General features: G+C 49.6%; 1 pseudogene; it reads right to left on the reverse strand.

The window, feature by feature from the left end:
• The window catches only part of LOC141266058 (NACHT, LRR and PYD domains-containing protein 3-like), a 148,818-nt pseudogene that overhangs the window by 23,108 nt on the left and 101,111 nt on the right, over positions 1-24,599 (reverse strand).

The following is a 24,599-nucleotide window of genomic DNA, read 5'->3' on the forward strand; positions in this document are numbered from 1 at the left end:
CATATACAATAGTGTGGAATAGTGATAACAGCGATGGATGACATCTTCTACAACCTCCATTTAATGACATAGAGAAGTGATGTGAGGAGACAAGACAGTCAGACATAAGTGAAGACGTCACATACAAAGTGCAGTCAGCAGTTTATCTCATGGACATAACAACGGTGCAGAGCAGAAAATGTTAACAAAAACTATGAATAACTTTTCCCAACATGTCCTGTACACGTCTCATACCAGCACGTCTCCGTCCTGTACACGTCTCATACCAGCACCTCTCCGTCCTGTACACGTCTCTTATACTCGCACGTCTCCGTCCTGTACACGTCTCTTATACTCGCACCTCTCCGTCCTGTACACGTCTCTTATACTCGCACCTCTCCGTCCTGTACACGTCTCTTATACTCTCACCTCTCCGTCCTGTACACGTCTCTTATACTCGCACCTCTCCGTCCTGTACACGTCTCTTATACTCGCACGTCTCCGTCCTGTACACGTCTCTTATACTCGCACCTCTCCGTCCTGTACACGTCTCTTATACTCGCACGTCTCCGTCCTGTACACGTCTCTTATACTCGCACCTCTCCGTCCTGTACACGTCTCTTATACTCGCACGTCTCCGTCCTGTACACGTCTCTTATACTCACACCTCTCCATCCTGTACACGTCTCTTATACTCGCACCTCTCGGTCCTGTACACGTCTCTTATACTCGCACCTCTCCGTCCTGTACACGTCTCTTATACTCGCACCTCTCCGTCCTGTACACGTCTCTTATACTCGCACATCTCCATCCTGTACACGTCTCTTATACTCGCACATCTCCATCCTGTACACGTCTCTTATACTCGCACCTCTCCATCCTGTACACGTCTCTTATACTCGCACATCTCCATCCTGTACACGTCTCTTATACTCGCACATCTCCATCCTGTACATGTCTCTTATACTCGCACGTCTCCGTCCTGTACACGTCTCTTATACTCGCACGTCTCCGTCCTGTACACGTCTCTTATACTCGCACATCTCCGTCCTGTACACGTCTCTTATACTCGCACATCTCCGTCCTGTACACGTCTCTTATACTCGCACCTCTCCATCCTGTACACGTCTCTTATACTCGCACGTCTCCGTCCTGTACACGTCTCTTATACTCGCACGTCTCCGTCCTGTACACGTCTCTTATACTCGCACATCTCCGTCCTGTACACGTCTCTTATACTCGCACCTCTCCGTCCTGTACACGTCTCTTATACTCGCACATCTCCGTCCTGTACACGTCTCTTATACTCGCACATCTCCGTCCTGTACACGTCTCTTATACTCGCACCTCTCCGTCCTGTACACGTCTCTTATACTCGCACCTCTCCGTCCTGTACACGTCTCTTATACTCGCACATCTCTGTCCTGTACACGGCTCTTATACTCGCACATCTCTGTCCTGTACACGTCTCTTATACTCGCACATCTCCGTCCTGTACACGTCTCTTATACTCGCACCTCTCCATCCTGTACACGTCTCTTATACTCGCACATCTCTGTCCTGTACACGTCTCTTATACTCGCACCTCTCCATCCTGTACACGTCTCTTATACTCGCACATCTCCGTCCTGTACACGTCTCTTATACTCGCACCTCTCCATCCTGTACACGTCTCTTATACTCGCACATCTCTGTCCTGTACACGTCTCTTATACTCGCACCTCTCCGTCCTGTACACGTCTCTTATACTCGCACCTCTCCGTTCTGTACACGTCTCTTATACTCGCACGTCCCCGTCCTGTACACATCTCCTATACTCGCACCTCTCCGTCCTGTACACGTCTCTTATACTCGCACGTCTCCGTCCTGTACACGTCTCTTATACTCGCACCTCTCCGTCCTGTACACGTCTCTTATACTCGCACGTCCCCGTCCTGTACACATCTCCTATACTCGCACCTCTCCGTCCTGTACACGTCTCTTATACTCGCACTTCTCCGTCCTGTACACGTCTCTTATACTCGCACCTCTCCGTCCTGTACACGTCTCTTATACTCGCACCTCTCCGTCCTGTACACGTCTCTTATACTCGCACGTCCCCGTCCTGTACACATCTCCTATACTCGCACCTCTCCGTCCTGTACACGTCTCTTATACTCGCACGTCTCCGTCCTGTACACGTCTCTTATACTCGCACTTCTCCGTCCTGTACACGTCTCTTATACTCGCACGTCTCCGTCCTGTACACGTCTCTTATACTCGCACTTCTCCGTCCTGTACACGTCTCTTATACTCGCACCTCTCCATCCTGTACACATCTCTTATACTCGCACGTCTCCGTCCTGTACACGTCTCCTATACTCGCACCTCTCCGTCCTGTACACGTCTCTTATACTCGCACGTCTCCGTCCTGTACACGTCTCTTATACTCGCACTTCTCCGTCCTGTACACGTCTCTTATACTCGCACCTCTCCATCCTGTACACGTCTCTTATACTCGCACCTCTCCATCCTGTACACGTCTCTTATACTCGCACCTCTCCATCCTGTACACGTCTCTTATACTCGCACGTCTCCGTCCTGTACACGTCTCTTATACTCGCACTTCTCCGTCCTGTACACGTCTCTTATACTCGCACCTCTCCATCCTGTACACGTCTCTTATACTCGCACCTCTCCGTCCTGTACACGTCTCTTATACTCGCACGTCTCCGTCCTGTACACGTCTCTTATACTCGCACTTCTCCGTCCTGTACACGTCTCTTATACTCGCACCTCTCCGTCCTGTACACGTCTCTTATACTCGCACTTCTCCGTCCTGTACACGTCTCTTATACTCGCACCTCTCCGTCCTGTACACGGCTCTTATACTCGCACCTCTCCGTCCTGTACACGTCTCTTATACTCGCACCTCTCCGTCCTGTACACGGCTCTTATACTCGCACGTCTCCGTCCTGTACACGTCTCTTATACTCGCACCTCTCCGTCCTGTACACGTCTCTTATACTCGCACCTCTCTGTCCTGTACACGTCTCTTATACTCGCACCTCTCCGTCCTGTACACGTCTCTTATACTCGCACTTCTCCGTCCTGTACACGTCTCTTATACTCGCACCTCTCCGTCCTGTACACGTCTCTTATACTCGCACGTCTCCGTCCTGTACACGTCTCTTATACTCGCACCTCTCCATCCTGTACACGTCTCTTATACTCGCACCTCTCCATCCTGTACACGGCTCTTATACTCGCACCTCTCCGTCCTGTACACGTCTCTTATACTCGCACCTCTCCGTCCTGTACACGTCTCTTATACTCGCACGTCTCCGTCCTGTACACGTCTCTTATACTCGCACTTCTCCGTCCTGTACACGTCTCTTATACTCGCACCTCTCCATCCTGTACACGTCTCTTATACTCGCACCTCTCCGTCCTGTACACGGCTCTTATACTCGCACGTCTCCGTCCTGTACACGTCTCTTATACTCGCACCTCTCTGTCCTGTACACGGCTCTTATACTCACACCTCTCCGTCCTGTACACGTCTCTTATACTCGCACTTCTCCGTCCTGTACACGTCTCTTATACTCGCACCTCTCGGTCCTGTACACGTCTCTTATACTCGCACCTCTCCGTCCTGTACACGTCTCTTATACTCGCACCTCTCCGTCCTGTACACGTCTCTTATACTCGCACGTTTCCGTCCTGTACACGGCTCTTATACTCACACCTCTCCGTCCTGTACACGTCTCTTATACTCACACCTCTCCGTCCTGTACACGTCTCTTATACTCGCACTTCTCCGTCCTGTACACGTCTCTTATACTCGCACCTCTCCGTCCTGTACACGTCTCTTATACTCGCACTTCTCCGTCCTGTACACGTCTCTTATACTCGCACCTCTCTGTCCTGTACACGGCTCTTATACTCACACCTCTCCGTCCTGTACACGTCTCTTATACTCACACCTCTCCGTCCTGTACACGTCTCTTATACTCGCACTTCTCCGTCCTGTACACGTCTCTTATACTCGCACCTCTCCGTCCTGTACACGTCTCTTATACTCGCACTTCTCCGTCCTGTACACGTCTCTTATACTCGCACCTCTACGTCCTGTACACGTCTCTTATACTCGCACCTCTCCGTCCTGTACACGTCTCTTATACTCGCACTTCTCCGTCCTGTACACGTCTCTTATACTCACACCTCTCCGTCCTGTACACGTCTCTTATACTCGCACGTCTCCGTCCTGTACACGTCTCTTATACTCGCACTTCTCCGTCCTGTACACGTCTCTTATACTCGCACCTCTCCGTCCTGTACACGTCTCTTATACTCGCACTTCTCCGTCCTGTACACATCTCTTATACTCGCACCTCTCCGTCCTGTACACGTCTCTTATACTCACCGTAATTCCTCTATCCTGCAATCTGGACTGGACAGAACCTCCATCAATTTATTGAAGTGAGGACCAGACAGACGGTTATTAGACAGGACAAGAATCTTCAGGGAATTGTTATTCCTTATTCCAGAAGCCAACTGGATGCAGGAAGCGTCTGATAGATCATTACCAGCCAAACTGTAAGAATAAGAAGATAAGATGTGGGTGACGCTTCCACAAAGCATTAGTATGACACCTGTAAACTGTAAAACGTTCACGCTGTTTATAACGTGTCACTGGTCATCAGCTCCAGAGAATTCCACTACTGTATCTATCAAATCTCTCAATGCAGAATTTGGTTTGCACAGTTTGGTGTATTATATAGTGTAGGAAAACCTGGAGAAGATGGCAGTGAAGATTCCAGGATCATTACAAAAATGCATTTTAATGTAGATTTCTCACAAGACTGAGCATGTTAAAGAAGCCCTCCTCCTCCTCCCATCAAATTTTTTATCCTTTTAATATATTGCAGTCATCATATTATACAGCACTGTGTACCTACAATTGCTCATTTTGCCTTTCTACCCAGTGAATTCTTCTCTTTTCTCTGATCTATGTAGAAAGAGGAAGGATCTTGTCCCTGCATTTATCCTTCCCCTCTTCAACTCTTTGCCCAGCTTATGCCTCCTCCCCCAGCCAGGGACTTTTGCAGTGATTCATGACTTCTGCAGACAAAATTGACCTCCTGTTTCTATATACACTGTGTGCAGAATTATTAGGCAAGTTGTATGTTAGAGGATTATTTTTATTATTGATCAACAACTATGTTCTCAATCAACCCAAAAGACTCATAAATATCCAAGCTTAATATTTTTGGAAGTTGGAGTGGGTTTTTTTTAGATTTGGCTATCTTAGGAGGATATCTGTTTGTGCAGGTAACTATTACTGTGCCGAATTATTAGGCAACTTAATAAAAACCAAATATAATCCCATCTCACTTGTTTATTTTCACCAGGTAAACCAATATCAGTGCCCAACATTTAGAGATAAACATTTCTGACATGCAAAAACAAAAAACAAAAAAATTAGTGATGAATATAGCCACCTTTCTTTATGATAACACTCAACAGCCTTCCATCCATAGATTCTGTCAGTTGCTTGATCTGTTTTCGATGAACATTGCGTGTAGCAGCCACCACAGCCTCCCAGACACTGTTCCGAGAGGTGTACTGTTTTCCCTCCCTGTAGATCTCACATTTTATGATGGACCACAGGTTCTCTATGGGGTTCAGATCAGGTGAACAAGGGGGCCATGTCATTATTTTTCTTCTTTTAGACCTTTACTGGCCAGCCACGCTGTGGAGTAGTTGGATGCATGTGATGGAGCATTGTCCTTCATGAAAATCATGTTTTTCTTGAACGATACTGACTTCTTCCTGTACCACTGCTTGAAGAAGTTGTCTTCCAGAAACTGGCAGTAGGTCTGGGAGTTGAGCTTCACTCCATCCTCACCCCGAAAAGGTCCCACAAGTTCATCTTTGATGATACCAGCCCATACCAGTACCCCACCTCCAACTTGCTGGCGTCTTGAGTCGGAGTGGAGCTCTCTGCCCTTTACTGATCCGGCCTCTGGCCCATCCATCTGGCCCATCAAGAGTCACCATCATTTCATCAGTCCATAAAACCTTTGAAAAATCAGTCTTAAGATATTTCTTGGCCCATTCTTGACGTTTTATCTTATGTTTCTTGTTCATAGGTGGTCGTTTTTCAGCCTTCCTTACCTTGGCCATGTCCCTGAGTATCGCACACCTTGTGCTTTTTGATACTCCAGTAACGTTGCAGCTCTGAAATATGGCAAAACTGGTGGCAAATGGCATCTTGGCAGCTTAACGCTTGATTTTCCTCAATTCATGGGCAGTTATTTTGCGCCTTTTTTGGCCAACACGCTTCTTGCGACCCTGTTGGCTATTTGCCATGAAACGCTTGATTGTTCGGTGATCACACTTCAAAAGTTTGGAAATTTCAAGACTGCTGCATCCCTCTGCAAGACATCTCACAATTTTGGACTTTTCAGAGCCCGTCAAATCTGTCTTCTGACCCATTTTGCCAAAGGAAAGGAAGTTGCCTAATAATTAAGTGCACCTTATATAGGGTGTTGATGTCATTAGTCAACACCCCTCCTCATTACAGAGATGCACATCACCAGATTTACTTAATTACTAGTTGGCTCTCAAGCCTATGCAGCTTGGAGTAGGACAACATGTATAAAAAGTATCGAAGTGATCAAAATACTCATTTGCCTAATAATTCTGCACGCGGTGTAGAGCTTAGAAGTTTTCAACTAATCAGTTTTCAATCACGTGATGTCATAGACCAAATGGAAAAGAGAAGAATTAGCTGGGTAGAAAGGCAAAATCAGCAACTTTAAGTGCACAGTGCTATATAATGTGATGATTGAAAGATTAAGAGAATAAAAATTTTGATGGGGGTGTTTTTTAAAAACTGGCCACATCATGGAATAGTGGCTTCAGAGCCGAATAAAACATAATTTTTACTTTCTCTTCTCCATTGCGGATATAGCTTGTAAAGTTTAGATTATAACTTATGATAAGCCCAGCTGGGCGTCATCAAAAGTTTTTTTTTCTGGATGCGTGTTCATCACCCCCTGTATAACATTGACCAATCATTAGCTGGCGGCATAATGCAGGGAAAAAAAACACGCCCCCACAATAGCTTAGAACAGGCGTGAGAAACAGACGGTCTGCTCTCTTCATTTATCTCACTGCAAAGCTGTGTGCTCCTGGTACTTTGCAATCAATGTAGAGATGAGTGTGATTGCAAAAACCTTTCAGCTTTCATCTAATGGCAGTCAGTCTGGGGGAAGGTGGATACATCAGAGTTTACAGCACTATGAGAGGAGAGCTGTAGGTGCAGGCATGATTTTAATAAGACAAAGCTTTGCTGTTCTCCACTCCCCCCAACACTAACTGCTGAAGAAGTGGTAGCAGTCATAGTCATCTCTGCTCTACTCGCGGCACTTGTAATTACACACAGTTCTACAGTAAGGTCTTTGAGTGCAGACTGTCAATCTATACGTGTATCACACTGAAAAATCTGATGTTAGCAATTTAGGGATGAGCTCTTTTTTACTCTGCATGTTGCTGCCTGCCAAAGATTGGTGAACCACATGCAGGGGAAGAAGTACACAACCCCAGTGAAAAATGTCTGGTAATGCCCCCTTGACCTTAAAGAAGATTTTCCACCAGGTTTAGCATGGTAAAGTGGCCACATCATTGAATAGTATCTGCACAAATAATAAAACATTTGATATTTTAATTTCTCGTTTGCACTGCAGAAATATTAGCTTGCAATATTTGCTTACTTATGACAAGCCCATTTGGGTGAATTATCACTGGAGCATGTACTTTTTCGCCTGCATGAGGCTGACCAATCGTAAGCAGGCAGCAACCTACAGAGGAAAAAAGATCACGACCCCACAGTAGCTTGGACCAGGCTTTTTCCTGTGTGAGACATGTATTGACAGACAGTCTGCCCTCTTCACCAGCCTCACTGTAGAGCTGTGTGATTACAAAGTGCATTGAGTAGAGCAGACATGAGAGCAATAAACTCCTTTCAGCTTTCTTCTCATGGCAGTCACTATGGGGGAGAGGGATAAAGAAGAGAAAGCTACTCCTGGATCTTTGTAATCACATACATCTCTGCAGTGAGAATGGTGAGGAACGCAGGGCTGTGTCATTGCATGTCTCACACTGAGAAACCTGTTCTAAGCTATTGGATGGGCGTGTTTTTTTTCCCCTGCGTGTTGCTGCTTGATTATGATTGGTCAATCTCGTGCAGGGATAAAAGTACACATCCCCATTGAAAAATCTCTGGTAACACAGTTGGAGTTATCATAAGCTATAAACCTAAATATTACAATCTAATATCTCTGCAATGGAAAGGAGAAATAAAAACTACATTTTACTCAGCTCTGCAGCCGCCAATCTGAAATCTGGCCAGTTTAGCGTGTTTAAATTAGTGAAAGGTCCTCTTTAAGGAAGATTGTCAAGAGAACAGCCGGGAGATCATGCAGATCCCACCGCTGCCACCAATTTGTCAGGGGACAGTCAGCCAGTTATTGTGGAACCCCCAGTGAACATGTAGTATATACACATCCGATTCCAGCGCACTGAATATACATTGTGACAGAGTCACTGGTGGTGTATGTGAGGGGAGTTATGTTTCAGGGATGTCATTCACCATATCTCCACCTCAAGGGTGTGGCTGGGGAATTGAAATGCTCAGTCGCTGTTTTTTTTTCTTTGGTGTGGTCTGGAGAAGGAAGTCTCCAGACTGTGAGGGGAAGCCAGAGAGCTCAACAGAAGGGCTTTTCTGAACTGTTTGTGTTACCGAGATGGGGCGAAACCCGCTCATCTATGAACTGTGTTATACTTTAACTTTTTGTTTCCCGTTATCCGGAGAGGCCGTGTTTATTTTGTGGAACCCTGACGTGGTTTATGCCATTTATTAATAAACCAGCAGGAAGTTAACCCAAGAATTTTTTTCTGTGTCTGCCTCTGTGAGAGCAGAGCAAGTCGCTTTGCCACAGAGAAAGGTGGATGTCCTGGGTGAAGGCTGTCAGCCAGTCAGAGATGTCCGGCAACATCGAGGAGCTCATCAAGCATCTAGTCCAAAGCCAACAGCAGCAGCACCACCAGCAGCTACAGCAGCACCGGGAGCTACAGCAGCAGCAGATCCTGCAGCAGCATCAAGCTCAGCAGGAAACAACCAAACTGTTGCTACAACAGATCCAGTTGCAGCAGAAAGCGGAGCAGCAGCACCAGCAGGAGCAGCAGCAGCAGATACAGCTTCTGGCGGACACCATTCAGGGCAGACCAACCGCCCCACCCCCATGACCGACTGATAACTTGCGCATCAGGAAGGCAGTAAAACAGACCATGCAGAAGATGGCCCTGGGAGATGATGTAGAAGCCTTTCTGACAGTCTTTGAGAGGGTGGCTGATCGGGAGAGACTTCCACCAGAACAGTGGGAAGAGGTTCTGGCACCATATTTGTCAGGCGAACCCCAAAAGGCATATTATGACTTAGCACTGCAGGATGCCAAGGAATATGCCAAACTAAAGACAGAGCTCTTGACACACCTGGGAGTGAATATGGCGGTGACAGCCCAATGAGTCGACCACTGGCAGTATGCCGGCGAGAAACCCTCTCGTTCGCAGGTGTTTGACTTACTGCATCTGGTTCAGAAGTGGTTGCAGCTGGAGTCATCCACTCCTGCCCAGATGGTCGAGCAGGTGGTGATTGACAGATTCATACATTCCCTTCCCAGGTCGGTACAGACTCAGTTTGCCCAGGGTGACCCTCAGAACGCGGATGACCTCGTCGGCCTAGTAGGGAGGCACCAGGTTGTTGAAAAATCCATTGGGAAACCAGACATAGTCACTTTCCCATGCTGGAATATCCAAAGGGAGGCGGGTTCACCATGGAGGGGATTTAGAGCCACAACTGGGGGGCGTCCCAATTCTACTGAGGGTCCCGCAAAGACTGTTGTTAAGGATGTGGTCTGTTGGCGGTGTCACAATCCTGGACACGTAGCTGCCCGGTGTCATATGTCCCCTGAGCCAATGGACTTCAATCTAGGCAGATGTTCTTCTTATTACGCTTATACGGCCTGCAGTGCGGACTGCCAACCCGGTGAGGGGCTGCAGGCAGGTGCTGTGTCGATTAATGGAGTGAGGGTGCTTGGACTTTTAGACTCTGGGAGTCTGGTGACCCTAATCAGTGCTACGCTAACCCACTAGTTGGTCCCTGACAAAACCGTAGGCGTTCGTTGCATATATGGGGATGCCAAAGACTACCTTGTGGTCAAAGTGTCAGTGGGAACAGACTGTGGTACCCAGTCCCACGGGGTCGTCAAGGACCTGATGCATTTCATCATATTAGGGTGTGATTTTTCTTTGTTTTGGGACTTGTGGGAAAAGGGAACCGTGCTGAGTCGTGTGGACAAAAGCCAGGTCCCTAGGGAAGAACCCATGTCGAAATCTCAAGTGGATGAGTTCCCACTGTGTGTCCTTGCCGGTGACGAGGATGAAACAGTGACCGAGGAGGCCAACCTCCCTGAGTTAGAAGTGTCCGGACAGAACTTTGGAACTGCTCAAGTTCGGCACCTGATCTTAAAGGGGGCGTTTGACCAGGTTACTGTGTGTAACGGGGTTGCTCAAGAGCTGGGGGCCGACACCAGATTCCCCCACTTTGCAGTTCAGGGGGAGTTATTTTATCGGGTGACCAAACTAAGGGGTGATGAGATAGTGGAACAGCTGTTAGTTCCAGAGCCATACCAATGGAAGGTATTAAATATGACTTATTCACATATTCTAGGGGGACACCTGGGGGTCGAGAAAACTCAGGAGAGGATATTGAGGTTTTATTGGCCAGGGTGTTACCGGGAGATCCTAAACTATTGTAGGTCCTGTCCCACCTGCCAGATTACCGCTCCCTCTTCCCACTTCCGTAGTCCTCTAATCCCATTACCTGTGATAGAAATCCCCTTTGAAAGAATTGCCATGGACCTAGTGGGCCCTTAGTTCAATCGGCACGGGGCCACCAATACATCCTGGTGATCATGGGCTATGCGACCCAGTACCCAGAAGCAGTACCACTAAGGAACTCATCGAGTAGGAGCATAGCCTGGGAACTTGTCCATATATTTGCCAGGACTGGTCTGCCGAAGGAGGTACAGGTGCATCTCACAAAATTAGAATATCAAGAAGTTAATTTATTTCAGTTCTTCAATACAAAAAGTGAAACTCATATTATATTGAGTCATTACAAACAGAGTGATCTCTTTCAAGTGTTTATTTCTATTAATGTTGATGATTATGGCTTACAGCCAATGAAAACACAAAAGTCCTTATCTCAGTAAATTAAAATAATTAACAAAAAACACCTGCAAAGGCTTCCTAAGCATTAAAAAAGGTCCCTTAGTCTGTTTCAGTAGGCTCCACAATCATGGGGAAGACTGCTGACTTGACAGATGTCCAGAAGGCAGTCATTGACATACTCCACAAGGTCCCAGAGTTCCAATTTTTAGTAATAAATCAAGGTCCCAGAGTCTGGAGGAAAAGCGGAGAGGCCACAATCCAAGCTGCTTGAGGTCTAGGGTGAAGTTTCCACAATCAGTGATGGTTTGGGGAGCCATGTCATCTGCTGGTGGAGGTCCACTGTGTTTTATCAAGACAAAGTCAGTGCAGCCGTCTACCAGGAAATTTTAGAGCACTTCATGCTTCCCTCTGCCGACAAGCTTTTTGGAGAGGGAAAATTCATTCTCCAGCAGGACTTGGCACCTGTTCACACTGCTAAAAGTACCAATACCTGGTTTAAATATTGTCAAGAGGAAGATGAGAGACACCAGCTGAAGGCTGCTATCAAAGCAACCTGGGCTTCCATAACACCTCAGCAGTGCCACAGACTAATCGCCTCCATGCCACATTGCCGTATTGATGCAGTAATTGATGCAAAAGGAGCCCGACCAAGTATTGAGAGCATTTACTGAACATTCATTTCAGTAGGCTAACATTTCGGATTTTAAAAACATTTTTCAAGCTGTTGTTATAAAGTATTCTAATTTACTGAGATAATGACTTTTGCGTTTTCATAGGCTGTAAGCCATAATCATCAACATTAACAGAAATAAACACTTGAAATAGATTACTCTGCTTGTAATGACTCTATGTAATATGAGTTTCACTTTTTGTATTGAAGAACTGAAATAAATTAACTTTTTGATGATATTCTAATTTTGTGAGATGCAACTGTACTAACTGACCAAGGAGCCCCATTCATGAGCAAGGTAATGAAGGAGTTGTGTAAAGTCCTCCAGATTGCCCAGCTGCGAACCTCCTTTTACCATCCGCAGACAGACGGTCATGACGGGGACTACCTCCTATCATTCCTGCTCTTCTCAGTAAGGGAGGTTCTGCAAGCCTCTACTGGTTTCTCCCCGTTTGAGCCACTGTATGGATGACATCCACGAGGGCTCCAGGATATTGCCAAGCAAACCTGGGAAGCCGAGGTTACGCCCCACCAGAGCATCATAGAACATGTTGCCCAGATGCAGGCGAGAATGGCGAAAGTGATGCCTCTCGTGAAGGGGCATCTCCTCTAGGCATAGGAGGCCCAGTCTAGGGTCTATAACCGATCAGTGAGGCTGAGGCAATTCCAGCCTGGGGACCGTGTTCTGGTGCTAATCCCCACAGTCGAGAGCAAGTTCCTGGCCAAGTTGCAAGGCCCGTATGAGGTGGTGGAAAAACTCAGTGAAGTTAATTGTAAAGTCCACAACCCAGGTCGAAGAAAACCGCAACAGATATATCATGTGAACTTACTCAAGCCATGGCGAGATCGGGAACCCGTGGGAGCTCCTTACCTGGGAGCCGGTCCCGAAGCCAAGGTAGAACATGTCACGATAGCGGAAACTCTATCGACGGCCCAGAAGCAACAGTGTTGAGAACTGCTGCAGCAAAACTGAGACCTGTTCTCAGAGTTGCTGGGGCATGTGCAGGTGGTAGAGCATGATGTGTTAACAGAGCTGCATATAAAAGAGTGAACCTGAAGCCCCATAGGATTCCTGAAGCACACCGGGATGTGTTCTCAACCGAGGTGAAAAGGATGTTAGACCTCGGCGTGATAGAGGAGTCAAAGAGTGGATGGTCGAGTCCCATCATTCTCATGCCAAAACCCAACTGGGAGTGGAGGTTTTGCAATGACTACTGCCGGCTGAATGAGGTATCCAAGTGTGACGCATACCCGATGCCCCACGTCGATGAACTCATCCAGAGGCTTGGACCTGAGAGGTATATTACCACCCTCGACCTGACGAAGGGCTACTGGCAGATCCCCATGTCCCAGAGGGCCAAGGAGAAGACGGCTTTCTCAACACCTGATGAGTGTTTCCAATACACCCCAGTGCCTTTTGGACTGTAGGGGGCCCCAGCCACTTTCCAGAGGGCCATGGATCAGATCCTAGCCCCACAGTCTTTATCCCAGACTGGCCAGTCATCTAGCAAAGGTACAGGCGATTCTGGATGCTCTGAGGAAGGTGGGATTTACTATAAATCTGAAAAAATGTTCCATTGGGAAGGAGGAGGCCAAGTACTTAGGCTATGTAGCCGGGAGAGGCGAAATTAAGCTGCAAGTCAATAAAGTCAAGGCAATCCAGTACTGGCCTCAACCACTCTCCAAGAAGCAGGTGAGAGTGTTTCTTGGTATTGTGGGATATTGCCGTCGGTTTATACCAAATTTTGCCATCATGGCTGCTCTACTTACGGATCTTCTTAAAGGAACCAGATCAATGATGGTGAAATGTACGGATGAAATGGAGATGGCGTTCCAACAGCTGAAGCTGGCACTGTGAAAGCAGCCGGTCCTGGTTGCACCAAACTTTAATAAAGAATTTGTGGTCCAGACAGATGCTTCAGAAGTTGGCCTATGAGCCATGTTCTCCTAAAAGATAAATGGGGAGGAACATCCCATCCTGTATCTGTTCCGAAAGCTTTCATTCTGTGAGAAAAACTACACTATATTAGAAAAAGTGTGCTTAGCCATAATATGGGCCATAGATACACTGAGATACTACCTACTAGGCCGGAAGTTTAAACTAGTGTCGGACCTCGCCCCTTTGAGATGGTTAAGGGAGAAGAGGGGTAAGAATGCCCGGGTGACTAGGTGGTTCTTAGGTCTCCAGGACTTTTGTTTTCACGTGGAGCAGAGGACTGGGAAGTTACATGGTAACGCCGATGCCCTCTCCAGAATTCTGTCTGGTGTCTGAAGGTGCCCCAACCCCCGGTTTTGGGCAGAAGGGGGGAATAAGTGACAGAGTCACTGGTGATGTATGTGAGGGGAGTTATGTTTCACTGTGCCTACTAGCCTCAGTGAACTGAACCTAGAAGTTTCTTCAGCATGTTAGGTGCTGAAGAGGTTAATCAGCCATCTTGGAGATAGATGCTGGGAAAGGAAGTTGTTACTGCGCTCTCTGGAGTCACGACAAACCATTAGTATGGATAAAAATGTAAGTTTATTGTGTTACGGATCTGGGTGGTGGAACCTCTGTGCTGCGGTGCAAGGCGGGACCCAGAGGGGCGTAAGTAATTATCAACTCGGACCGACCTAGGTCGTGCGGTGGCTAACGACTCCGTGACCAGGGAGGGACCGAGCAGAGGGACCAGGTGCTACTCTGGGGACGACCTTGTAAGAAAGCAGGTGACTCCCACGGGTCAGATGGCAGGGACTGACCGATATTGCAGATGGGCACAGCAGGCAGGCTGACGAGTGATCCGGGTAGATGGACTGGCAGACACGGCGGGCGACAGGCGGGAGCCTCTAGGTAGGCTGTCAGGTGGTCATGGCAGGCGACAGGCGGGAGCCTCTAGGTAGGCTGTCAGGTGGTCACGGCAGGTGACAGGCAGGAGCCTCTAGGTAGGCTGTCAGGTGGTCACGGCAAGTGACGGGCAGGAGCCTCTAGGTAGGCTGACAGGTGGTCACGGCAAGTGACAGGCAGGAGCCTCTAGGTAGGCTGACAGGTGGTCATGGCAAGTGACGGGCAGGAGCCTCCAGGTAGGCACGGCAGGTAGCAAGCAGGTGCTTCCAGGTAAGGAGGCGGACAGAGCCCATAGACAGACTGGCGGACAGAACGGAAGACAGACTGTCGGGCTGGAGAGTGGACAGGCTGGCGGACAGGACTGGTAGTCGGGCTAGCAGCGGGACCTGAGGGCTGAAGCAGAGGTAAGTACACTATGCAACAACTATTGCTCGGGCACCACCATTTTGGAGGAGGTGCCTTATATATGGGAGGACCTCCGGCAATTGGCCGGGGATTCCTTAGGGCGGTGCGCGCGGCCCCTTTAAGAGGGAGGGAGCGCGCCCTAAGCACCGTGCCCGGGAATCTGCGCGCGCCGGAAGCAGGAAGAGGAGCGCTGGAGGACGCCGGGCGGCGAGCACGTCGGTGAGAGGGACGGCGTCTCTGCCTGGCAGGGGGCAGAGACGCCGATGCTACATATTGTCTACGTGTTTCAGAGCCCACCAACTCCTTCCTCAGGACAACCATACATACTGACTCCAGAAAGCGCAGTAACAATTTCCTTTCCTATCTCTGACATATCCCTAGGAAGCTGCAGCATCTAGAGTCAAGGCTTTATAGATGTTGTGTCTAACAAAAAATTCTGAAGAAGAATGTCTGGTCATCAGTTCGTGGCATCAAGCTGAAGCGCACTTGGGTTATGCAGCAGGACAATGATCCAAAACACACCAGCAAGTCCACCTCTTAATGGCTTAAGAAAAACAAAATTAAGACTTTGGATTGGCCTAGTCAAAGTCTTGACCTTAATCCGATTGAGATGCTATGGCATGACTTTAACAAGGCGGTTCGTGCTTGGAAACCCTGCAATGTGTCTGAATTACAACAATTTTGCAAAGATGAGTGGGCCAAATTTTCATTCACTGTCAGGTATCGCAAACACTTGATTGCAGTTGTTGCTACTAAGGGTGGCCCAACCAGTTATTAGGTTTAGGGGGTAATCACTTTTTCACACAGGGCCCTTTAGGTTTGGATTTCTTTTTCCTTAATAACAAATACCTTCATTTAAAAACTGAATTTTGTCATCCTGTGTTTATTTGTGTTATCTTTGTCTAATATTTTAATTTGTTTTGTGATCTGAAACATTTAAGTGTGACAAACATGCAAAAGGGGGCAAACACTTTTTCACACCACTGTATATATATATATATATATATATATATATATATATATAAATATAAATATAAGTGGTCCAAAAGTAGGTGGCCAGAAAATAACAACATTTATTTTGATTTATATATAAAATTATATTTACTAACACAAGCATAACATTGACAATTAAATTTTATTCTGAACAATAATACAAAAGCCCTTAAATTTTATCAACGCAGGGGCTCACACTGTTTTCCATTACAATTTGCACAGCTTTGAAGTCGCCTCTTACGCTTCGACAAACTTTTTTGCACAAGTTTCTTTGGGTATTAATTTCTTGAAATGCATCTCTTATGTAATTTTTCAAATCACTGACACTTTGTAGCGTCGGCGTCCCTGCCTCCTGCTAGGCAGGGACGCTGTTCCCCTCACCTCTCTGCTCCGTGCCCGGTGGCTTCCTCCCGCTCTGCTTGCAGCGCCCGCTCTCCCCCGGTCACTGTGCTTAGGGCGCGCGCTCCCCCTCTCTTAATGGGGCCGCACGCGTCGCCCTAAGGAGTCCCCGGCCAATGGCCGGAGGATCCCTCCATATATAAGGCACCTCCTCCAAAATGGAGGTGCCCGAGCAATGTTGTTGCACTGTTCACTACTCTGCTTCAGCCCTCAGGTCCCGTTTCCAGTTACCTGCCAGTTTCCTGCCAGTTTGCTGTCTGATTCCTGCCTGTTATCCGCTTACCCGTTTGCTAGCCTGAGGTCCGACGGTCTGCCTTCCGACTCCTGTCAGTCTGTCTATGGACCAGCTAACCCGCTCACCTGGGAGCGCTCATCTGCTACCTGCCTGTTAGCCTACCTGGAGGCTCCGCCGTCACGTGCTGTGACCACCTGCCAGTCCAGAGACTCTTGCCCGCTCACCTGCGAGCGCTCATCTGCTACCTGCCTGTTAACCTACCTGGAGGCTCCGCCGTCACGTGCCGTGACCACCTGCCAGTCCAGAGACTCTTACCCGCTCACTGGGAGCGCTCATCTGCTACCTGCCTGTTAGCCTACCTGGAGGCTCCGCCGTCACGTGCTGTGACCACCTGCCAGTCCAGAGACTCTTGCCCGCTCACCTGGGAGCGCTCATCTGCTACCTGCCTGTTAGCCTACCTGGAGGCTCCGCTGTCACGTGCCATGACCACCTGCCAGTCCAGAGACTCTTGCCCGCTCACCTCGGAGCGCTCATCTGCTACCTGCCTGTTAGCCTACCTGGAGGCTCCGCCATCACATGCTTTGACCACCTGCTTATCCAGAGACTCTCGCCTGCTCACCTGGGAGCACTCATCTGCCATCTGCCTGCTAGCCTACCTGGAGGCTCAGCCGTCACAGGTCGTACCTGCCCGTTTACCCAGAGACTGTCCCGGTCACTTGCTGTGACCTCCTGCCCATTTACCCAGAGACTGTCCCGGTCACTTGCCGTGACCTCCTGCCCGTTTACCCAGAGACTGTCCCGGTCACTTGCTGTGACCTCCTGCCCGTTTACCCAGAGACTGTCCCGGTCACTTGCCGTGACCTCCTGCCCGTTTACCCAGAGACTGTCCCGGTCACCTGCTGTGACTGCCTGCCTGTCTTCCCTGGTCGCCACCCGCTTCCTTACAAGGACTGCCCCCTTGTATACGTTGCTCAGAGGTTCCGCCTCCCAGACCCGTTACAGTTTGCTCGGGCCATGGAACCCGGTGGCACCCAAGCTCCCTCGCTCTCGGACCTTTGTCATGAACTGTCCCGACAGAGGTCCTAACAGGAGTCCATCCTGGGTCACCTGCGGAATGTCAATACTCGCCTGGACACTTTGACTGCCCCACCAGCAACCACCACTAGTGTCATGACTCGCAGCCCGGCTGCTCCGCTGCCCACCAATACCATAGTATCCTGCTCTGGAATCCGGCTTTCTGCACCTCCTCGCTTCGGAGGTGACTCCGCTCAAGCTCGGGGCTTCATTAACCAGTGCACCCTGCACTTTGAACACCAGTCCCACCAGTTTAATTCCGACCGGGCCAAAGTAGCCTTCATCATGTCCCATCTCACGGGAGAGGCACTGGCTTGGCTAAATCCTCTATGGGAGAGAGGAGACCCTCTGGTGTCCGACCTGCCAGCCTTTCTCACGGCTTTCCAGAAGGTCTTCGACGAACCCGGACGGAAGACCTCATCCGCCTCATCTCCGCTACGCCTCCGTCAAGGGAGTCTCACCGTGGGCCAATATGCCATACGGTTCCGTACCCTTGCTTCGGAGCTGGCCTGGGATAACGACGCCCTGGTGTCCGTCTTCTGGGAGGGTCTGTCCGGCCGTAATAAAGATGAACTCGCCGGTCGGGACATTCCTACCACTCTCGACGACTTGATTACACTTGCCACCCGGATTGACATCCGGTTCCAGGAGCGCGCTAGGGAGGTCACCCGTGAGAGGAGGATTCCACGTCTAGTCCCTACCTTCCAGAGACCCGTCACTCCCTCTGTTACTCCCCAGGCACACTCACCTGAGCCTATGCAGGTCGACCAGACCAAGATGGTCAAGACCCGTCAAGACTTACGTCGTGCCGAGGGGAGCTGTTTCTACTGTGGCAGTAAGGAGCACCGGATCCGTTCCTGCCCTGAGAGGTCGGGAAACGCCTGTGTCTAGGATCGCTCAGAGAGGTCGCCCTAGATAAAAGTAAACCCTCTCCATCCCTGATGCTGTCTGTTTCTATCTTCTGCGGAGAGAACCGCTATTTTGAACTGGCTCAACTTGACTCTGGAGCTGCTGGAAATCTCATCTCTCAATCCCTGGTAGAAAAATACCACATTCCCACCAAACCTCTGGCCGTACCTTTATCTGTCGCCGCCGTGGATGGGGGTCTCTTACCACATCCCATCCAACTCATCACCGAATCTCTGACTCTACAGGTGGGAATGCTGCATTCTGAGAGCATCTCCTTTCATGTTCTGCCTGGACTCTCTCACGCACTATTGCTTGGCCTGCCTTGGCTCCAGAAACATGCACCCGTGCTTGACTGGCAGACCGGAGAGGTCCTTCGCTGGGGACAGGACTGCCATAAGACTTGTCTAGTTCCCGTTCGTCCTGCCCGTCCTTCTCCTACCCCAGCCAATCTGCCCGGTCTTCCGGTTCCCTATTGGTCTTATGCGGATGTCTTCAATAAAAAAGAGGCAGAGACTTTACCTCCTCATAGACCATACGACTGCCCAATCGACCTGATGCCCGGCTCTACTCCTCCCCGTGGGCGAATCTACCCTTTGTCCGCTGCTGAAACCCGGTCCATGTCTGAATATATTGAGGAGAACCTGGCCCGGGGATTTATCCGGAAATCTACCTCCCCGGCGGGAGCAGGCTTCTTCTTTGTCAAAATGAAGGACGGCTCACTCCGTCCATGTATAGACTATAGAGGCCTAAACCAGATTACTGTGAAGAATAAATACCCCCTTCCGCTTATTCCTGAATTATTTGACCGTCTGAGGGGGGCTAGAATCTTCACCAAACTGGATCTCCGTGGGGCGTATAACCTGGTCCGTATCCGTCAGGGGGATGAGTGGAAGACGGCATTCAATACCCGGGACGGCCACTATGAGTACCTTGTGATGCCCTTCGGTCTCTGTAACGCTCCTGCCGTCTTTCAAGAGTTGGTCAATGACATCTTCCGTGATCTTCTCTACTCCTGCGTGGTGGTGTACCTGGACGATATCTTGGTCTTCTCTCCGGATCTTCCTACTCACCGGAGGGACGTTCGTCAGGTCCTGCTCAGGCTCAGGCAGAACCACCTCTACGCTAAATATGAGAAGTGCATCTTTGAGCAGACCTCTCTTCCATTTCTGGGCTACATAATCTCTCAGACAGGTCTACAAATGGATCCTGAGAAACTGTCTGCCATCCAGAAGTGGCCCCAACCAGAGGGGTTGAAGGCTATTCAGCGGTTCCTGGGCTTCGCCAACTATTACCGCCTTTTCATACCGCACTTCTCTTCCCGGACCGCCCCTATCTCTGCTCTCACCCGTAAAGGTACGAACCCCAGAGAATGGCCGCCCGAAGCAGAGGAGGCATTTCTTTCCTTAAAACAGGCCTTCCTCTCCGCCTCAGTGCTTTATCGTCCGGACGGCAACAAACAATTCTTCCTAGAAGTTGACGCCTCCTCCTCCGGAGCTGGGGCGGTACTTACCCAAAAATCTTCTTCCGGAAGAAAGGTAACCTGCGGCTTTTTCTCCAAACTTTTCTCCTCTTCTGAGCGCAATTATTCTATAGGAGACCGAGAATTGTTGGCCATTAAGATAGCACTGGAGGAGTGGCATTACCTGCTCGAGGGGGCTCTCCACCCGGTAATAATTTACACTGACCACAAGAACTTGGCATATCTCCAGAGCGCCCAGAGACTTAACCCGCGCCAAGCCCGGTGGTCTTTGTTTTTTGCCCGCTTTGATTTCATTCTTCATTTTCGTCCGGCTGACAAAAACATCAAAGCTGACGCCCTGTCCCGATCCTTTCTGGTGTCTGATCTTGAGGAGGAGCCTAAACACATCATCGATCCCGCCAGAGTAATGCAGGCAGCCCCCGTGGGCCTAAATCGTCTCCCTCCCGGTAAGATGTTCGTAACGGAGTCCAATCGGGAGAAGATTCTACACTGGGGTCACTCGTCTAAGCTAGCTGGGCACGCCGGTCAGAAAAAGACCCTCCAGCTTATTACCCGGCACTACTGGTGGCCTACCCTGCACAAGGATGTAATTGACTTTGTTTCTGCCTGTGTGTCCTGCGCCCGCAACAAAGTTCCGAGACACCTGCCTGCCGGCCGCCTTCTTCCTCTGCCTGTGCCTGCTGCCCCGTGGCAACATATAGCTATGGACTTCATAACAGATCTCCCCGTCTCTGCCGGTTGTACGGTCATTTGGGTGGTCGCTGACCGCTTTTCCAAAATGGCTCATTTTATTCCCCTGCCAGGCCTCCCGTCTGCTCCCGAGCTAGCTAAAGACTTTATCCGCCACATCTTCCGTCTCCATGGTCTGCCTCTCCACATCGTGTCGGATCGTGGGGTTCAGTTCACCTCACGCTTCTGGAGAGCCACATGTAAACTGCTCGACGTCACCCTGGACTTCTCCTCCGCTTACCACCCACAGTCCAATGGTCAAGTGGAGCAGATCAATCAGAATTTGACCAGTTACCTCCGGCACTTCGTTAATGCCCACCATTCAGACTGGGTGGATCTCCTACCATGGGCCGAGTTCTCTTACAACAATCACGAGAGCGAATCTTCTTCTAAATCCCCGTTTTTTGTAGTCTTCGGTCAGCATCCTCGGATCCCTTTTCCTGTCTCCACCTCTGTGGACAACCCGGCCGCGGAATCTCTCGTTAGCAAATTTTCCTCCATTTGGGAGAGTACCCGATCCGCACTCCTTCAGTCGTCCGAGCGGATCAAGAGACACGCCGACAAAAAACGCCTGGATTCCCCACAATTTCGTCCCGGAGATAAAGTCTGGCTCTCATCCAAATATGTCCGGCTCAAGATTCCTTCCTATAAGTTAGGGCCTCGGTTCATCGGCCCACTGGAGGTTATCAAACAGATCAACCCGGTGGCCTATAAATTGAAACTCCCGGCCAACTTACGGATCCCTAACTCCTTCCATGTATCTCTTCTCAAACCCGTGGTACTTAACTCCTTTTCCAAGTCTACAGGTACGCCTCCTGCTCCGGTTTCTGCTGAAGACGAGTTTGAGGTAGAGAACATTCTGGCCACCAAAAGGGTAAGAGGAAAGACCTTTTTTCTAGTGGATTGGAAGGGGTTTGGTCCTGAGGAGAGAACATGGGAGCCCCGGGAGAACATCCATGCCCCTCTCATCCTTGCTAAATTTCTGTCTGGCCTAAAAAAGGGGGGGCCTAAAGGGGGGGTACTGTAGCGTCGGCGTCCCTGCCTCCTGCTAGGCAGGGACGCTGTTCCCCTCACCTCTCTGCTCCGTGCCCGGCGACTTCCTCCCGCTCTGCTTGCAGCGCCCGCTCTCCCCCGGTCACTGTGCTTAGGGCGCGCGCGCGCTCCCCCTCTCTTAATGGGGCCGCGCGCGTCGCCCTAAGGAGTCCCCGGCCAATGGCTGGAGGATCCCTCCATATATAAGGCACCTCCTCCAAAATGGAGGTGCCCGAGCAATGTTGTTGCACTGTTCACTACTCTGCTTCAGCCCTCAGGTCCCGTTTCCAGTTACCTGCCAGTTTCCTGCCAGTTTGCTGTCTGATTCCTGCCTGTTATCCGCTTACCCGTTTGCTAGCCTGAGGTCCGACGGTCTGCCTTCCGACTCCTGTCAGTCTGTCTATGGACCAGCTAACCCGCTCACCTGGGAGCGCTCATCTGCTACCTGCCTGTTAGCCTACCTGGAGGCTCCGCCGTCATGTGCTGTGACCACCTGCCAGTCCAGAGACTCTTGCCCGCTCACCTGGGAGCGCTCATCTGCTACCTGCCTGTTAGCCTACCTGGAGGCTCCGCCGTCACGTGCTGTGACCACCTGCCAGTCCAGAGACTCTTGCCCGCTCACCTGGGAGCGCTCATCTGCTACCTGCCTGTTAGCCTACCTGGAGGCTCCGCCGTCACGTGCCGTGACCACCTGCCAGTCCAGAGACTCTTGCCCGCTCACCTGGGAGCGCTCATCTGCTACCTGCCTGTTAGCCTACCTGGAGGCTCCGCCGTCACGTGCCGTGACCACCTGCCAGTCCAGAGACTCTTGCCCGCTCACCTGGGAGCGCTCATCTGCTACCTGCCTGTTAGCCTACCTGGAGGCTCCGCCGTCACGTGCCGTGACAACCTGCCAGTCCAGAGACTCTTGCCCGCTCACCTGGGAGCGCTCATCTGCTACCTGCCTGTTAGCCTACCTGGAGGCTCCGCCGTCACATGCTGTGACCACCTGCTTATCCAGAGACTCTCGCCTGCTCACCTGGGAGCACTCATCTGCCATCTGCCTGCTAGCCTACCTGGAGGCTCAGCCGTCACACGTCGTACCTGCCCGTTTACCCAGAGACTGTCCCGGTCACTTGCTGTGACCTCCTGCCCGTTTACCCAGAGACTGTCCCGGTCACTTGCCGCGACCTCCTGCCCGTTTACCCAGAGACTGTCCCGGTCACTTGCTGTGACCTCCTGCCCATTTACCCAGAGACTGTCCCGGTCACTTGCCGTGACCTCCTGCCCGTTTACCCAGAGACTGTCCCGGTCACCTGCTGTGACTGCCTGCCTGTCTTCCCTGGTCGCCACCCGTTTCCTTACAAGGACCGCCCCCTTGTATAAGTTGCTCAGAGGTTCCGCCTCCCAGACCCGTTACACACTTTTTGGTTTTCGACTATAAACTTTGTCCTTGAGTACTCCCCAAAATAAAAAATCCATTGGGGTCAAGTCTGGTGAACGTGCTGGCCAATCACGTGGGCCTCTTCGGCCAATCCATTTATTAGGAAATGTTTCATCGAGATACTCGAGGACCACTCTTGAATAATGTGGAGGGGCCCCATCTTGTTGGAAATAAAGGTCATTTGAATTAGGCTGTTGCTGTAACTGGGGAACAACTTGATTCATTAGAATTTTGAGATACTTATCTCCTGTCACTGTTCCATCAAAAAATATTGGTCCTAAAACACCAAAACTTGAAATACCACCCCAAACTTTGACACCAGGGTCATTTAATGGTTGCTCTAATGTTAAATGCATGTTCTCATTATACCAGTAAGTAGAATTACGTCTGTTAATATGGCCGGATAATTTGAAAGAAGCTTCATCACTCCTCATAATGTTATCTAAAATTACTGGATTTTCTTCCATTTCGTTAAGCATAATCTCACTAAATTGCAGCCGCCTGTCTGGATCATCCTCCAATAAACCATGAATTAGACGTGGACGATCAACTTTCCACCCAATATATTTCAGGATTCGCATGATAGAAGCTTGTGAAATTCCCAATTCCACAGAGGCTCTTCTTGTGACTTTTTTGGACTCTGAACAAATGTTTCAGCGACAAGTTGTTTATTATCTTCTGTACAGACGGTTTTGGGTCGAGCAGTTTTTGGAGCATTAAGGATTGAGCCAGTGGCATTGAATTTGTCACAAATGCGGTAAATGGTTTGTCTCTTTGGGGCTTGAGTACCAAATGTTTACACCCAATTTGCTCTAACGGTTTCAGCATTTTGAGATTTCCAATACTCTGTTAAAATCCATTTTCTTTGATCAGTATTTAAATTTGCCATTATGTGTTATCTGAATTATCTGAAAAGAAAACAGATTTGAGGGAGATCTATCTGTGAAAACTAGATCTGTGAAACTGGCTCAGTTGCCCTTAGCAACCAATCAGATTCCACCTTTCATTTTCCAAAGAGTCTGTGAGGAATGAAAAGTGGAATCTGATTGGTTGCGAAGGACAACTGAGCCAGTTTCACTTTATACCATGTTTGACAAATCTCCCACTTCATAACCTTATTACACTTTCTGTCCACCTACTTTTGGACAACCCTGTGTGTGTATATATATA

This window comes from Phyllobates terribilis, unplaced genomic scaffold, assembly GCF_046119375.1.
Source record: "Phyllobates terribilis strain yellow unplaced genomic scaffold, ASM4611937v1 Scaffold_4__5_contigs__length_816908805, whole genome shotgun sequence".
NCBI lineage: Eukaryota > Metazoa > Chordata > Amphibia > Anura > Dendrobatidae > Phyllobates > Phyllobates terribilis.